Below are 13418 nucleotides of genomic sequence, written 5' to 3' on the forward strand. Positions count from 1 at the left end.
AGAAAGAAAGAAAGAAAGAAAGAAAGAAAGAAAGACCCACAAAAGTATTTTTACAAGCCACACCCAACATTAAATCACAAATCAAGCAATGCTTACCCAACAGATATTCTGAGCTCTCCTGGCTAGGTTTAAAATGACCCAGAATATAAAAAGCTTAATTCTGCTTTGTTTTTTCTCTACACGTTGACCAATATAGAGACGGCAGATTTGGAGTGACAGGCATCCGAGAATCACAGCAAGGGTGGCGCTGACTTTCAGGCAAGGCATGGGTCCTCTGGGACCATGGTTTCGTCATCCACGAGCCTTTTGGCATATGAAAACATTTGCTCCTCGATCCCCAGAGTGTGGGCTGCCATCTCACTACTACTCTCCTTTCTTTGTCATGTTTGAAAATTAATGGGTGTACAAATTTTGTATTGCTTTTGACTTTTTTTTTTTTTTTTAGATATGGGTGAAGAAATCTAACTGGGAACAAAAAGCCTCTTTTAAAGTGAATTAACCTTAAATCACAAAACAGTAAGTGGTTTGATTATTTAATGTGGTCAAGATCATTGCCAAAACAACCCCGTAGCTATTCTGCACCCTGCTGAAGAAAGACCTTTTTCAGTGCAAGTCTTCATTCTGTGAGTAAGAAAGGACATCAAGCCCCACTGGTGGGAAAGATGAGAAGCGCATCTAATTTCCTAAGAAGCTCTAAACTCTGAGTACAATAAAATAATATTTTTATTTTTTTTCTGATACTTTGCTGCTGTGATACTATGCAGACAAGTGTCTCCTCCACGTGCCATTTTCAAAGAAAATTCATTTGCCAAATAATTCTGGTACAATTCTGGTAATGTGGTTTTGGATCTCAAAAACCAGCTTTCTGACAGGACAATGGTAACATAAACATTCAGCATCACACACTGATTCTGTGGTCAAAACGGTCCATCTCTATCTCTTTTTGTACATCAGAAAATTCGAATGGGATTTTTATTTTATAACTTAAAAAAAAAAAAACCTTACCATTAAACTCTTTAAATATTTAAGGGAAATGGCTTTAAGGAGTTCTAATGAAAAAAAAAAATTGTCAGTTTTTTTGTAAATATAAATGTTAATGAAAATGCTTTTTAATAATGCCATTACACCATAGGGAAGGTAGCCGAGGGAGTGCAGGTGTGACAAATGTAATGAATGGGTTCACTTTCCAGACAGTGCTGCGGAGCATGCGGTAGGAAGCGGGAGTCCAGGGGCAGCGGGCAGGAGCAGCTAGCCAATCAGCAGCCAGAGAACCACCAGAAGGGTCGTGAGACTCCATCACCCAGCCCTTCCGCGCAGCCGTGAAGGCAGTTCACATTTGGAAGGCCCGGCCCACAGATTCCAGAACCTTCCCACCTCTCCACCCCACCCATCTGCCTCTAAGTCACTGGGCTGTTTGTATGTGAAGCGGAAGGGTCTAAGCTTCCTGTTTTTACATTTATGGGACAAAAAGTGCAGTGTTCGGTTCGTATATTTAGCACATGATTTTCATAAAGAATCTATATATTTTTGCCCTACAGAGAATTGTTATACAGGTCAGATGTGTTTTCCTGAAGTTCCTATGCAGTCACAGTATATTGCATTTAGTGGTTTAACGGCAGAAGCAAACTTGCAAGAGTCATGTGGTTCATTGGATTCGTGGATAATCATTATTACTTTGAAAAGTAGATTTACATTGATATGGCTGGTTTAAATAGGCCTGTATGCTTAGGCTCTTCATATCAATAGAAATGAAAATAATTTGGAAGATCAATTTTAAAATGATTGTATACCTGATGAGACAAAAAAAAAGGTGATACATCAAAGTGATATTTGAAGCCCACATTTTATATAATCATGTCACTAGAATCTAATTTTTCTCTGGGTAGATAGACCATGCAAGTATCCATTACGGAATATGTGTAAATATCACCTTAATGTGGAAAGTCTTAAGAAACAGCGAATGAGCTCTGAGTCGGTCGTGTGTTGGTGTGTAAGATTTGTCCCCAGGAATGTGTGCACAGATTGTACTGAGGTAACCCCATCACCTACAAGAGAAGTAATGAAGGGTGTGACAACCAAGAGGGCTGTCGCAAAGCCAGTTCAGTGGCGTGTGTGCTCTGGAGACAAGGCGGGCGAGGCAGTCTCCTGGGGAGGTTGCTCTGTTGTTCTGTGTCTGGGATTCTGATTCTTTACAAGTGGTGCTATCTTCTCCCTCAGTGTGGCCGTCTTGGGGTTTGTCCTGAAGTACCACACCGTTGTCCCCATTCTTGGGGTTACTTCTGAGACATGCGCAGTGAACTCTAGCTGCTGTTGCTGTAGCAGTGCAACGTCTGGAGCTGATTTCGAGCAGAAAGGGACAGCCCCTCATCACTGAACGTGACTGATTATGAAACTGGGTCTGAGATGAAAGAAGATGTCCGTGGGCTGCATTCCAGTGAGGGGGAATAAAGTCCAGATTTGAAACTGCCGTCTGTGTTCTCGTGGGCAGAGTTCAGCCCTTTTCCCCAACCACTGTTTGGTGAGGCCCGAATCGCCACACCCCACCCCAGAAATACAGTGACATTTGCAAGCAAGATCTGAGGTGCCAACACTACGAGAGCGTGAGGAGTCTGCACAGTTCTGATTAGATCAATAGAAGACCCATGTGTACAACTGTTAATTCCTCATGTTCAATAGCACTAAATTTGTCACTTTAAATTTTGAAACCAGGGAAACGCCACCTGTCATTCTGTCCCCATTCCGCATAGCTCTTCAATCTTTACATGCCCCAAGACTTTTTTGGTAGCTCATATCATCCCAGTGTCTACTGAATCCCTATCATCCAACATACCGGGCACCATCTTTTTTAAAAAAAATGTTTACTCTGTGGGTTTGGTTCATTTCAATTTCTGCATTCCGACACATATTTTTTTAATAAAGATGAGAAAGAGAAAATGACTGTTGCAGTACATTTCTAGACCTACTTTAACTTTACCTCAGCTGACAGTTTGTTAACATATATGGACACATTATTTTTAACTTTATGTACAATGCATTCAACAGAACAGCAAAATTTTTAGAAATTTTCCATTAATTTCTGTAACACACCATGTAAAACTGTTACAAATAAACATGTTTGAGAACAACAGTTTAGTCTGGTTTTGTTCCACAAGTTTACACTGAGTAGTAATCAGGTGATGGGTTTAAGAGGTCATTTCTGCCTGTGTTTCCATCTGACCAGAAGATGGCCTCTGTGTCCCATGCTGTGGGCCAGAAGCAGCAAGCTGCGCTGAGACGTTAGGTCACTTCACCCTCCTCCCTCCCCTGAGCCCAGGCACTTGCTGACTGGAAGATGTTAGGACCAGCAGGCCTGGTGTAGGAGTAGCCACATGGAGCGTGGGCCGGTCAGAGATGGGGAAGCCCCTTCGGATAGCTGTCTTCTCAAAACTCATCTGCAAAGTGGATTGGGAAGCTAAGTTTGATCTACGCCAGTGGTGGCAAATCTGTGGCACGCATGCCCCAGCAGGTTAAGTCCCGCCAGAGGCCAAGCATTGGATATTCAGATTTGATTGAAGTGTTGGCACTTTGCAATGAAGTTTGAGCTGCTAAAATGCTTGCTATTGCTGCTCTCGACTGTCTGCGGTTCCATATCTTTCATTTCAAGGTCATCTGCTTTGAGGGCCTTCAGGAAGGAAGGATTTATGTTCCTTTACACTTTCTGCATATTCATATCTGTTTTAAAGTCTGAAGCTGGATTTTGACTTCTCTGTGTATTGAGGGAAAAGCATGTATATGTATGTATATGTGTGTATGCGTTTGATTTTTATTTTTTTAATAAATTTGTTTAACCATTCAATAAAAAACCAGTTTGTAGGCAGCAGTCAACATAGGTCATTGAGATATATTAAAAAAAAAAAAACTGTCTGGAAATGATTGCATCAATGATTGCTTAAATACAAACCTTTGATGTGGCCTTACATGTGCCTGGAAGGTTCTAGATGCTTTGTGTCCACGACTCTGTTCATGTTCTAGAGAACCTGAAAAGAAAAATACTATTGACAGTATGTAAAGAAACTGAAATTAAATTCCCCAGCTAGCAACTGACAGAGTTGTGACTTCAATTTTTAGTCTCTTTGCTTACAGTTGATTCCAATTTTAAAAATATTTGGATATTCATTGTTGTAAATAGGTCAACATAATTTCTTGAAAAACTCTATGCTCATATCAGTTTTCTAGGCCTCTAGTTGATCTTTGGTCATAATTTAGATTTCTGAGTTCAAGTTAACGTAAACATAAAAATCCACTAGCTCTTGCTATCTTAACTTGCTAAATATACAGTTGCTTCTTTAATTGGCACCTTAGGAGTGTGTGTGTGTGTGTGTGTGTGTGCGCGCGTGTGTGCGTGCGTGTGGGGGGGGTGCTCGCGCATGAGCACACTCCCAAGAGAGAATAAATCTTCTATCCAGATCATACAAGTTTAGCTGCAACTAGTGCTAGGAATTTACTTTGCTATACTAAATGAATCTTAAAGAAGTGACAAATTAAAAGGTATCCTATTTAACTGCTAGGTGTATGCCAAAATAAGTCAGCAGATGTATCTGCCTTCATTTTGTGCTTGAGAGCAAACTCTTGTTGTTTTGACAGTAAATGTTTTTTGTTTTACGCAGAATGACAGCAGGAAAAATGCCTAGAATAAAAACAGGTTTCATTGAAATCAACATGCAGAGCTTTCAAAGCTTTTAAAAGATGTTGAAATTCAAGGAGAAAGGGAGCGATGGTGCTTGAAAGATGAGAGAGAGAGAGAGAGAGAGAGAGAGAGAGAGAGAGAGAGAGAGAGAGAGAGCAATGTAAAGTGGTCCAGCCATTTAGTACCCAGTTCTCCGTACTTGTGTTAAACTATGAATAATGGTCACCACGGTGTGACCCTGCTTGGTCCAGACCTCTCCTTTTCTAGCTGCCATTTGCAAATTTTTGTGCAAAGCCCAAGGGGAAAGAAACACGTTCTCCATTTTACAGGCTACAAAGCTCACACTAAGAGACAGACAACAGAATAGCCATAGATTAACACAGCAAAGACCTCTCCCAGAAGCTACCCTGTCTCCGGTACTGAACCTTGAGCCTCCCCCCTCTCCTGGGTGGCACTGCTTTCTGACAGTGTCAGCTTGCTTGCTCCTTGTATGAAATATTTGGCACTCTGTATTCGATTCCAAGTTGTGATCTTGTATCAGAATAATCACACCATGTGTTAACCCTGAATGACTGAGTGCTAAGATGGATTCTTAAGTGACTGCAGTTACTTTAAAACAAAGAAAATCCCGTTTAATTCTCAAGAACTGTAATAGCTCTGACTAATCTAATGAATAATTAATTTCAAAACAAAACCTTCACATTCACTTTACCTTCCAAGGTACAGAGATCTGAAGAAGGAGCCTTTTTGAACGGGCTTTCTGTTCATTCTTTGCTGAAGAGTGTTAGTGATCGCCGAGTGGAAAGTGTCTAAATATTCTTGCAAGGTGGCGGCCTCTGGCGACTTGGGTTTTTAATCTTCTGAACAACCTCATGCCACTTCCGTTGCTCACATTTGGGTCACGGCCTGGAGTGGGAACCAGTCGGAATGGCTGGAGATGGAATTCATCGTCAGGAGGAAAATGCCAAGCTGCCCTTCGTCCTGCTGTGCTCTCCGCACCCCTCCTGCACCTCACCTTTGGTGGGCGACGGGGGAGCCATGAGGTCCACCTCATTTCAGATTGCAGGTCAGAGGCACCCACCAATAGCTCAGGGCCTGAGCTCAGGAATCACAGAACTTCGTTATTAGGGGAAAGTCCTTTCTGCTCACCTATCTTGTGCCATTTCTGATCGGCATAGGAGGAGGAGGGAAGGTAGCCAGCCTGTATTCACTCCTTTAGGCTTCAGCAACATAGCATAAGCTAAATATGAGAACCCTCCCTTGAGAACGCCACTGGCCTCGAGAGACAAACAATGCAGAAATCAAGGAGGGGGTTAAATATGCTAGTTTTCTTTGCTCCTGATAGGCCCTGAATGGAGCAGAGAAGTAGAGTATCTGACCCAGTCGCCACTGTCTGCTTATCATTTGTCTTTTTCTCAAGTGGAACATATTGTTTCTACTGAAAAGCCAGTGTGGAGTGGCTTTCTAATAGTGGACATTGAATTCAGAGACTGGGCTTAGGTTCTAGCTCCAGGATTTCCAGCTGTGTCACCCCAGAAGGCACATGCACTCTCTAAGAGTCAGGCCACTCACATGTCACATTGAGGGCTGCGATGAGAGGCCTCTTGGATAATTCCACATGCAGAACTTAGTACGTGCTCAGTATGTGTTGCCTGTAGTTGCAATCACAGAACATCTGACAGCTATTTTTTTTTTTAATTTAGTACAGCATCTACAGGGTCTCACTACACAGATGGACTCATAGTGATTCTCCTGTTTTCAGCCTCCCAAGCACTGGGATGGCAGACACACCGCCACGCCCAGTTTCAGTTACAGTCTCAGCGCACCCTGGGGGTGGGGCCGGCACGGCACCCTGGAGATCAAACCCCAGGCCCTGCGCTCTGCCTCAGCGGGCGCTTTAATGCTGAGCTGGCTGGCTGGCCTTCTGTCAGCGATTATTTTTACAATTATTTCTTTTCCTTTATGCTTTACTTTTCACGTCTGTTATCCGAGGATAGTAAGTGAATGTGTGCAGAATGTCAAAACGTGATTATTATCTCTGTCTTACTGTCAAAGAAAGGCAAGAAATATATATATATATATATATATATATATATATATATTTATTTATCTTTAAATTTATTTCACTGGCAAAGTTTAAAGAGGAGTTGTGTCGTGGCCTTATTCATAGAGCAGACAGTTACTGCACACATGTTAGGTGCTTGGCCCTATAAAAGAGCGGTGGAGACTCAGAAACCATTTTAATCGTGCATGTGTGCCTGCCCCTTGGAGGAACAGGTTCACAGGCCAGTGAAGAACAGAAGGGTCTTAATGGAATACAGGTGACACCATGGGAGTGAAGCAAGGCTAGCAGGCAGTGCTGGCAGTTGGCAAGGTGGGAAGTGGGTGGCATTCACTATGACATGACAGGCGACAGCATTGGAGAGGAGGGCATTAGCAGCTCCAGCCAGCCCAAGGTGTGGTGTACCCAGAGTGGCCAGAGATGAAGCCAGAGAATTGTACACTGTTAAAGATGTTGAGGAGCACAGAGAAACCAATTTCTCAATATATATTTCAAAGCTAAAATAATAAAACAGGGCTGGTGTTACAGCTCAGTGGCACCAGCACCTGCCTGAGTTCGATTCCTGGTACCAAACAGATTTGTGAAGTTCTATAAACTGTAGCTTAATCTTTCTAGTGGATAGATAATCAGACTTTTCCAAAGTATTAGCTAATCAAACACAGCTCTAAATCATGAATCAATAAAGGTGATTCTTGGAACACAAGTAGTAAATCAAGAAAAACTCTTGTGGTGGATGTCAGAAAGACACTAATTAATCGATTTATTAATATCTTCAAGAACAAGTTGGAAACTAGGCTTACGTTCCCTTCACATGACAAAGCACATCTGTCCTGAACTGTGACTAAGAAGAAGCTCCACAGTGACACGTGGGTGTCTGCTGGAAGCTAGAGGGCGAGAGTGCCCACTCCTTCTATCACATTACATAGCTCTAAGATGTGAGGCAATGTAATGGACAAATACAGGAAAAGAATGCGGGCATCGAATGTTATCAGTGTGCGTAACAGACTCTCTCTGGTGACTAAGGATCCTCGTCTGGGAGAAAGCATGGAGTCTTGCAATGTGGAAAATGTGTGTCAGAGACCATGCATGTATTCACAAGGGAAGGGTGAAAGGAAACGTTCAAAGGGAAAATGAGAAAGCTTACATAAGTTGTTCAGAGATAATAATCCTTGGCCATGAAGATGAATGAAAGGGCACTCAGGGATTAACAACAATCCAAGGTTGAGCAACCGATGAACGACAGATGTCCTTGTGGAAGAGTTTTCTGTGTAAGATTACAGTGGGCTGCCTGCGAAGTGGTGGCTGGGACAGCGTCTTGGTGACAGTTCTTCTTGTCAAGATTATGGGCAGCACCAGAGGCCCTCCTGGACACAAGTGACTCTATTTTGATTCTGTCAGCTTTCACAACATAAAACAAGATCATCAGTATATGTAGACCATGTTTTCTAATGAGAAACAGTGAGAACTAATAAGAGAGTTAAGGCAGGTTTTTTTTTTTTTTCATTTTTTTTTTACTTTTTCTTTTTGAAACAGGGTCTCCCAGTGCAATTCAGGCTGGGTTGGAGCTCACTTTGTAGCCCAGGCTGTTCTCAAACTTGCAATGATCTCCTGCCTCAACCTCCCAGAGTGCCTGGATCACAGGTATGCGCCACCACAGCCAGAAAGGCAGTTAGTTTAAATAATGCAAATCAGTATTTTTACATTATTATAAATAACACTTTGGAAGGCTTACTGGGAAAGTAGCTTTCATTAATGATACCAATAATGCTAAAATAATAATGAAATAAACTTAATGCAATACTAAAGAAGAATAAACTTGATACAATACTAAAGAAGGAAAATCAAGATAAAAAACTGACAACTATGAAAACTTGTCAAATGGTATGAAGTGACTGAACAAGAGAAAAGTCCAGTGCTATGAGAATAATCCATTTTTCCTAATTTATGATTTAAGGTAATACCAATCATGACCTCAACTGTATGACTTGTCATATTTCATATTTAGCTGTATATTTATGAAAATTCATAAAGACCTAGAAAAGTGTGTCACCCTGGTGTCATAAGTATAATCCTAAATGCACACAATATGTGTTCATAAAAACATGGGTAGATTTAACTGCTAAAAATTTATATTTACAAATGCCATGGAGCCAGGCGCAGCGATGTGTCCCTGTTTTGCAGCTGTTCAGAGGATGATGAAGGTAGATTGTAAGCTGCTGGCCAGCCTTGTCACAAAGAGGTCCTTTCCCAAACTGGAGTGGAAGGGATGGGCAACACAGCTCCGTGGCGGCGTCCTCGTGGGCTGGCATGACACCTTGGCTCAATCCCCCCACAGCAACAAGAAAACAGAAAATAAAAGTCATTTTTCAAAAGGTCATGGCCAATTAAGAAGAGGCAAGACATGTCATACACAAAGTCATACTGTCCTGACTACACAGGAAGCTCCTAAATGTTTATAGAAAAAGTCTTACAAAAAAATTGGCAAAAAAAAAACATTAATAAATCATTCCAGAGGAAGAAATACAAAAAACTCATAAAGAATAGCAAGAAAAAATTGGCAAAAAAAAAACATTAATAAATCATTCCAGAGGAAGAAATACAAAAAACTCATAAAGAATAGCAAGAAACAGAGAACAACTAACTGTTCCATCAACAGGGACCACATTTAGGGCTGGCCAAATAACTCAGTGGATTAAAGAGCCTGAAAGCACGTGCAAGGGTAGGGGTTTGATCCCCGGGCTTGCCATGCCGCCCCGCCCCTGGGGCCCGCTGAGACAGCGATTGAGATTGGACATGGTGGCGAGCGCCTCTAATCCCAGCTCTCGGGAGGCTGTAAACAGGCAGATCACAATGAGTCCGATCTCGTAGTGAGACTCTGAGCACACTGTAAATCCTTCCCTAAAATACAGGGAAAAAAAAAATAGGGACCACATTTAATAAGTTACGGTATTATGTGGCATTTTTAACTAAATAAAATCAACATACTGAAATGAAACAAATGTCAAACATTATTTTAATAGTGGGTTTGGTGAATTACCATTTCTATTATTGTGCAAAGTATGCACATAGATATTTAGGTATCATGAAAAATGTATAATCTTCAGGAAAGTGCTTGTTCATTTAAGAAGCAATCTTTTGAATGTCTGCTATGTGCCGAGCACTGTAGTATGACAGTGGAAGTGGACCCATGGCATTCGTGTCGCAGTGGCTATTTGCTATCGCCAACATCTCTACAAGTTTCACCACCACTATTCTATTGATTGAGAAAATGAAACTCTTGCCTTGTGTAGTAATTTTCAGCAGATGGTAACTTTAAAGAGGAGCCTAGAGCGGGAAACAACAAACTTTTCCTCCACTTTTTAGTGTATTGTTTGTAAAATATTGTAATTTATTCTTCCTGTTTACTGTGTGTTTCCAGCAGTGAAGTGGCCACAAAGCATTTTGTTAATTTAATTTAATTTTGAAGAGTAAAAACAAAGCAAGAACAAAAATCAGAAACAAAAACACAGGGTAACTGCTTCAGGGTAACATACAACAATACATATGTTACAGATTTTTGAAACAAGAATAGCTAATTAACAATGGTTGATATATTTTCTATTTTTGTCATCAAATCTGTTGCTCAGATTAACAGATACAATTATGAAAGACTGGGCATATGATTGGATATTACCATTTGCTTTCAAGAAACCTTAAATTTTTGTTTTATCTCTTTTTTTGACTTTGTTTTAAAAATTTATTTTAAAGAGATTATGATAATAATTAATATGACATTAGAAACAGTACACATTTAGAAGACCAAGAAGATATTCAAGCATGGTTTTTGCATTGCATTTTTAATTCACATATTTTTATAGCCAAATCCAAGTTAAAAGCACAAGAATTTTTGCCTACCGGATTAACAATAATTAAAAGGGTGAGCATGTTGGTGAAGATTGGAGAGCACAGGCTCATGTAAGTGCTTTGAGTGTTTGATTCAGGAAAGTTTTAAGTCAAAGTCCTTTAAAAGGCACAGTCTTCAATATGGAAATTCCATGTGTAAGAATGGAATTCAAAGGGTGTAAGTTTTCATGGTAGTAAACAAGTGTGTGTATTAAAGGTGTCCTTCCCTCATTGTACCCGTCAGGGCAAAACTAGAAATCTAAGTTTCTAATAACAAGAGATGAAGTGTTGCTGTCCATAGAAGGGGATGCTGGGGTTACTTAGACACGTGCTTTGATGACACTCTACTGAGTCTTTTGCATTTGTCTTTTAAATCATTCAGTAGAAGTTTATGAATGTGAGCTCCATAGCCATTAAAATAATGTTGTAGAACCTTTATTTTATCCCATTCTTTTCCACACCATGGTTTTTAGTAATACAGTAATTCAGTACAGCAAAGTGTAAAATCATGCATACATTATGGGCCTAATTTGGTTATGTAAATATATGTATTCATCTATATGCATAGGAAAAAACCTGCAAAAATCCAAGTAGTGGGATTATGTATGTGTTCCACTTTATTTTTTGTACAGAAAGAAAGACAATGAAGCTGTGTGTGTGTGAAATCAGAATGCAGCGTCCCTGTGTGAAGCACATAAGCCTGAGTGTGCAGTGCAAAGCACCGCTGCTAGATCTGTCACAAAGCTGGGTCAGCAGGAAGGGGGATTCTCTGAGCTGCCACACCCTCATCTACAAAGCACTGGCTCCCACTGCAGGCAGGAAGAGGGGAGCTAGCTCTCTGAGGGCGTCTTCTATGTGGTGAGTGTTGCATTCACCTTAGTGGATTAGGAATAAAGCATCTGAGGCCCGTGGTCTCAGGGAGCAGAAGCACACCTGCCCTCTCTCTGCATGCCTCGCTGATGACCCTCTCTCCTGGGACGAGAGGGATCTCAGATCCACCCTTCCTGTGAAGAAACTGAGGCTGAGCCGACAAGCCTGAAATTCAGCTGTAGACTGTGCAGCTGTGACCCTGTCCTACACTTTCCTGGGCCCTATCTGGGCCCAGCCACATGGCTAGAGTCTTAGCTCCCTCTTTCTCAGAGCCCCAGTCTCTGGGCTTCTTTGCTGCAAGGGCAAGTGAGTAGGTGCAGTAAGCCTGCCTCTATGGTGCACCAAGGCTTAAGGGGTGTCACCTGATATCTGTGTGGCCTCTGCTGGGCAAGCCTCCTGCCCCAGTGCATTGAGAATTCTTCATCTTGACCATGTGCATCTATCCAGCCTCTCTTCTGAACCCCACTTGTGCCAGCAGAAATAGTCTCCTAAGTGCTCATCTCATCTCACTTCTTTCAAGTCCTTTTTTTACAGTGTTGGACAAAGCCAGCTTAGGTGGTGGAGCTGTGATACTAGATACGTGAGAGGTTGAAGCACAAGGATCACAACTTCGAGGTCAGCCAGGACAACTTAATGAAACCCTGTCTTAAAATCAAATAGAAGGGCCCTTGAGGTAGAACAATGGCAGAACACTTGCCTAGCACATTCAACATGGTTCAATCCCCATTACTGCAGAAAAATAAAAACAGTATATTCCAAATGTTCCAAGACCTTCCACAGTTCCATGTTATCTGGAACGCTCCCTCGGGGTGAGTCTGCTGTAACTTCCCACAGGCTTGCTTTGGGATCCTGACCTAGAGAGCCCACCTGCCATACTCAAGTGTTTTGTCATCTGTGACATCCACCATGTGCTGCAGGAAGACTGGAGTCCTGCCCAGGGCACAGCATGTTTGCCTGGGCTCGGACCTGTTCCCTTGAGTTAAGTCCCTTTGCCCTGCAAACTGGATCACTTCTCTGTCAAGGCAGGCAAGAGCTCTTCTCCAAGCCATTCCTCAGTCCCCTTCAGTCCCCCTGCCTGCTTTCTGACAAGGCAAGTCCCAGGATCTGGTCCTTAGAGCTGTGGCCCGGTTCTCTTAGTCCAGATCCTCCCCATTAGCCATCTGATGACTTGTCCTCACCACTTGAATCACTGCCTTTCCCCCAACTCCTTCTGCCCTCAAGTCTTTTCTTTTTCTTTCTTTCTTTCTTTTTTTCCTATAAGGGTTAGAATTTGGGACAGGGATTTAGTTACTTCCCCTTTCTCATATGAGACCAAAAATATATGCACTCCCACCTTCCCTTTCATAAAGGTAGACACTGAAGCTCAAGGTCAGAAAACACCCTCTCTAGATAAATGGTACAGCCAGAATCTGAGCACTGGGTCACAGATTGCAAATTCCTTCTCCTTTTCCACCACATGCTTCCTGGAGAAAGTGGAGGTAAAGTGACTGCTCCCCAGTCCCTCTTGGGATCCACCTGGCTTTGAAAAGGCTCAGCTCATTTCCCAGCTTATTCTAGATTTTCCTTGCTAGAAGACAGAGAGGACTTCATTTCTGCAGTGTTAATGGAAGAGATTGACTACCAACAATAACGTGTTAGCTCTGTGGAAATAAATGGTTTATGGACCATGAGGTAAAGCTTTAGCAAACCACACAAGATCACTCACAAAGTAAGATTCTACAAAGCCAGAGCTTTGTGCTGATGGTGCTTGGGGCAGTGCAAGGATTGGCTTTTACAAATGATGTAACAGTTTTTGCTCCACTGAAAATCTTCATGTCAGGAACAATGTGCTGTAGCAGATTCATTCTCCACAAGAAGAAAACCAACCTGCCGGAGACTCAAAGAAAGTTCTCGAAGGCAGTGCCTCGGTGATCATCCAGGTCAATTGAGCTTCAGTGG

Source organism: Octodon degus, unplaced genomic scaffold, assembly GCF_000260255.1.
Source record: "Octodon degus isolate 3935 unplaced genomic scaffold, OctDeg1.0 scaffold00156, whole genome shotgun sequence".
In the NCBI taxonomy this organism is placed as follows: Eukaryota; Metazoa; Chordata; class Mammalia; order Rodentia; family Octodontidae; genus Octodon; species Octodon degus.